Source organism: Hyalella azteca, unplaced genomic scaffold (genome assembly GCF_000764305.2).
Source record: "Hyalella azteca isolate HAZT.00-mixed unplaced genomic scaffold, Hazt_2.0.2 contig13515, whole genome shotgun sequence".
NCBI lineage: Eukaryota > Metazoa > Arthropoda > Malacostraca > Amphipoda > Hyalellidae > Hyalella > Hyalella azteca.
This window is the reverse complement of record NW_025943433.1, coordinates 219,745-224,671: the sequence shown is the minus strand read 5'-3', so window position 1 is coordinate 224,671 and position 4,927 is coordinate 219,745. Positions and strand designations below refer to the sequence as shown.

At 40.1% G+C, this 4,927-nt stretch overlaps 1 non-coding gene across 1 annotated transcript; it reads left to right on the top strand.

Annotated features, from left to right (window-relative positions):
- The first annotated feature begins 4,259 nt into the window (after positions 1-4,259).
- Trnag-gcc lies at positions 4,260-4,330 on the top strand. The gene has a single exon. It is a non-coding gene; the product is annotated as a tRNA-Gly (tRNA).
- The last annotated feature ends 597 nt before the right edge of the window (positions 4,331-4,927 follow it).

Genomic DNA, 4,927 nt, shown 5'->3' with positions numbered 1-4,927 from the left:
ACAAGCCTGTTTTGAGCAGCTCCAAGTCTCTGTTGACGAAACAAAAGCTTCTGCCGAGCAATGTTTCGGTGTTCAAGATTTGATCCTGCATTGGAAATTAGTGTTGTGGAAATCCTTCTACGACAAAGCCTTCGCTTTCGAGGCTCACCGTGCTACTTACTCCAGGTCAACTGTATAGCCTTTATATCGCTTGTTCTTCTAATTGTAGAGACCAAGTTAGGTTCATATATGTATCAGTTCACTCAATTTTTAGTTTTCTGGTGTATTTCTTATTACAATTACAAATCATTCTCACTTAGGTGCATTCATTTGTTTATCAGTTTTGGAGGTCACGGAAAAATAACACAAGCATTTTTTTAACGACTTACAAATGTGTAAACATGAAGAATACCTGAATATATGCTTGAATAGTTTCATCATAATACATAAAATTATCTAACTTGGTTAGACGTTAACCTGGAATTTTTTCTTCTGTTGCACAAGGACAAAGCAATATTTGCAAACCGACAGCAACCGATCTGAATCAACTAGCATAATAACTGTTAATTCTTATTTTTGTGAGAAAAAATGGATCATTGAGATTATTTAGGGCAAATAAAAAAGTAAGAAAAAAATGTAACGGGCATGAATCATCGCAATCGATTTATTATTATTTTTTTTGCCAGCAAAAAATTACGAATATAAGGAACAGTAAGGCTGCACCGGCAGGTTGTAAGTAAGAAGAGTTGATAAATGTTGGAATAAATAAAGCAAAAGTCAATCCATGCTTTTTAACAAAACTGATAAAACGACGCGAAATGCAACTATTAAATAATGTGTTCTTACGAAAATATGGAAAAAGTCTGGCGTTTGAGGGATTTTTGGCTGTCGTTTTCCCCTCGCCGCGTAGATGAGGCGGGGACGCTGGCCGCGGAGTCAAGGTTCATATCGTCAGATGGGAACATATATATAATGCCTAACAATCTGGCGTATTGAAGAAGAGGGGTGCGCACACTACCACATAAGTGCTCTAGAGCCGCTAACCTATAATAATATAATGTAACTTGCAGTGGCCTGTGGCCTCACACCCCGCCAGCCTCGGATATTAAATTTAATATTTTACGTTCACGGGGGTAGCAAAATATTTTGCACCTCAATTTTTCAGTGTCGATGAAAATAAATGATGTTGAACATAATTTGCATTTGATATAAGTTTGAGCCTGTTGTGTTAAGTAATCATATGAATTTAGATGAATTACCAATGTAATCTTAACTCCAAAACTTCACTGGAGCAATGCTGCTGCTACTAACGTCCTAATTCTGACGGGAAAGTCCTGAAATCCACCGACTTGCCTCCGTTATTATAAATGAACAGAAAATCATGGTGAAGCCACCGTTGTTCACTGATGAACCATCGATAATTCAGCTTTAATGTTGGACGAGGCACCATCTGAACAGCGGGGGCTGGATCACCACCAGCTCATAGGGACCTGAAATAAGTCATATGGCCACGACCATATGATCCCTGTGCCTATGGCATCTGGGAGCTGGTGTGACAGTCTAAGATTAGGTCAGCCATGAGGAGTGGATGTTGGGGTCAGAGGTCAGCCATGAGGTGTGGATGTTGAAGTCAGAGGTCAGCCATGAGGAGTGGATGTTGAAGTCAGAGGTCAGCCATGAGAAGTGGATGTTGAAGTCAGAGGTCCAAGCTTGCAAGCAAGATGAGGATGTTCAAAGCCGGAGTGGTAAAGTGATGTGAGGTTTTATCTCAAATCTGCTATAACGCAATTACGTTTCTCAAGGCACCCATAACGTTATATTACTATTTAGTGGGCAGTTAAAATTTTATCAAACAAGAACAGCTTTTCAAATACTCTTTCAGAAGTGAGATGTTCATACGTCGAACATTACAGAAGGACGATGCATACCAAGCAGTAAAACCGGTCAAAATAGAACAATAATTTAAAAATGAAAATAAAAAATCTCCAACATCCGAGAACATGTGCGGTTGCAACAGTGGAAAAGAAATATTACAGCAAGATTGGGGTGGATGGTATAAAGCGAGACGTAACAAGATCACTGAGGGTAGGGAGAAGTGAGGGTAGGGAGAAACGAGGGTAGGGGGAAGTGAGTGTAGGGAAAAGTGAGGGTAAGGGGGAAGTGAGGGTAGGGAAAAGTGAGGGTAGGGAGAAACAAGGGTAGGGAGAAGTGAGTGTAGGGAGAAGTGAGGGTAGAGAGAAGTGAGGGTAGGGAGAAGTGAGGGTAGGGAGAAGTGAGGGTAGGGAGAAGTGAGGGTAGGGAGAAGTGAGGGTAGGGAGAAGTGAGGGTAGGGAAAAGTTTGGGTAAGGAGATGTGAGGAATTCAGGGTGAAACAGCGGCCTCAGAAACAGCAGCAACAGAAACGCCATCGTAAACCAAAGTAGAAGTAGAAGCCGCAGAGGCAGCTGCAACAACCATAGCAGCATCAGCACTAGATATACAGGGTCATAAAGATTGTCATGATTGTCTCTCACCAAAGATTGCCATGTTTTTGTCTCACCAAAGATACAAAAAAATAAAACAGAGAAAAGAAAACATGTCAAGACAACGTAATGATTATGCAAAATGATCTTACTAAAACTTTGCGCAAGCAAGATTTTAGCACAAGTCACTGAAAGTTCTATCAAACGCTTCTGGTTACATCGATCTGTCTGATTTTTGATGGAGAGATGCAGAAAAACATAGGGAACAAATCCTGACCTACCAAAATTTTTTAACTCTATTACTTGAGTTACAGCCATTCAAAGTTGAGTATCGTTTATTTTGGGACACCCTGTACAGTATCAACGGCAGCATTAGAAATATCTCCCGTGTATACATGCAGAAAAAGAAGTAGCAGCAGTTGTAGTAGTTGCAGTAACAGCAACAGCTGTATTAGTAGTAGCTGCAGCAGCAGCAGCACCAGCAGCAGCTCCATGAAGCAGCAGCACGTGCAGGTTCAGGCAAGTGTGTAAGAGAGATGAGAGTCGCGCGTCGCTAATGACGTCACGTAGCCAGTCTGGAACGCTCATTGCCAGCGTCGCATCGAGACGTGCAGTCCCTGCGACGCATCGAGACGTGCGGTCCCTGCGACGCATCGAGACGTGCAGTCCCTGCGACGCATCGAGACGTGCGGTCCCTGCGACGCATCGAGACGTGCAGTCCCTGCGACGCATCGAGACGTGCGGTCCCTGCGACGCATCGAGACGTGCGGTCCCTGCGACGCATCGAGACGTGCGGTCCCTGCGACGCAACCAGCAGCAGCGGATTATGCATGTTAAAGATCAAGGACCGTACTATAGTTAAAAGTTCGTAATTACAGTAGCCAATCATTGACGGGTTTTCAGCTCAATCCACCAATCACCAACGAAAAATCGATAGCTACGTGTACTTCGGCCGCTACATGTTCTTAATTAGCGGTCTTTATGGGACGGCCCCAGTAATAAAAAATAAATAATAATGATGGCAATCCGAGTGTTCAGGGACCATTCGGTAAAAGTGCTTATAGGAAACAATGAAAATGAGTGCATATAGGAAACAAATTGTAGCGAGACTTTTACGAATAAGTGATAAAAGGGCCAACTTTTGCAGAGACGCGGGGACATGCAGTGATAAGAACAATAGGTTTAGGAGAGTCTCTACAAAGAAGATCATTTGAGCTAAGGGAGAGAAATGTTATACTCAAATTGAAAGATAAGGAAGCATTGTTTCTGTACACCTATAAGGTCCGAATCAACAATGCTGGAAAAATCAATTAGTGAACCCATGCCGTCAACAAACGATATAAGTTAAAAATACTGTAATCGAGAGTAATGATGAATCAAACTATGGTGATTTAAGGCGAACGATAAAAAAAAGGAATTGAGCTCAAACAACTTTAACTTCTAAACTGGAAACAACATCTTAAATACAAACTGAAAAACAAGACAAAAACGAAACAATCTGAATTAACTAAAAGCAACACAAATTAATGATGGTGGAAAAATTTACCACATTAATGTGGCTAATTCTATGTTTTCAATTAATGAGAATATATAACCCGGAAATTATTAGGAAATTGGGTAAAATAAAAAATAAGGTCATCATTCTAGAGACACTGTGGACGTGTAGTAAGCTTTCAAGAAAATTTTTTCGACCACTGATACAGGAACATAAATTTCGAATTATTTTCATTCATTTCGTCCACTTCTATTATGAATGAATTAAGAATTAAGAATGAATTGAGAATTATTGAGAATTCAGTCCACAACTTTTTAAATAAGGCATTGGTGGTTCAGTGGTAGAATTCTCGCCTGCCACGCGGGAGGCCCGGGTTCGATTCCCGGCCAATGCAATAAATTTTTGCTCTGAAAGTATTTCAAGTTATTAATCGGTGGCAGGAGCGTTATGAAATTTACTTCCTATTTATGGCCTTGCACAACATGTAAAACAGTTTTTATATTATCAGTCTGCTTGAATTCCTAGTAAAACAGTTATTGTTGTTTATTGTTATTCTAATTTTCTAGTTACTCTTATGATGTGTCGAATAAATCTATATCTAATCGAAAAGATAATATCCCATTTCGCGTTTCGCCAAACTTAAAATATTAAGCATGAAACTATTCGTAAATACACAATTTTTAATTAGTCAATAAACATTTCTATGGCAGTTAGAAATTTGTAAACAACGGATGCAATTCATCAGTAATAAAATTATTAGCTTATATTTTCTTTACGGAGTTCCATTAGAAGAGGATAAAAATGAACTAATATGAAATCAAGCGTAGCACATATCTTCCCATAGTTTTAAATTAAAAGTTATTTTTATTATGATCAAGCACTGAACTTTCAGCTAACACTGACCTTCAAAAAATGATAGTAATTAGAACGGCGGCTGGAGCAGCGAGCAGCAGCAACACCTGCGATGCACTGCTGGCTGCATGCACTGTTC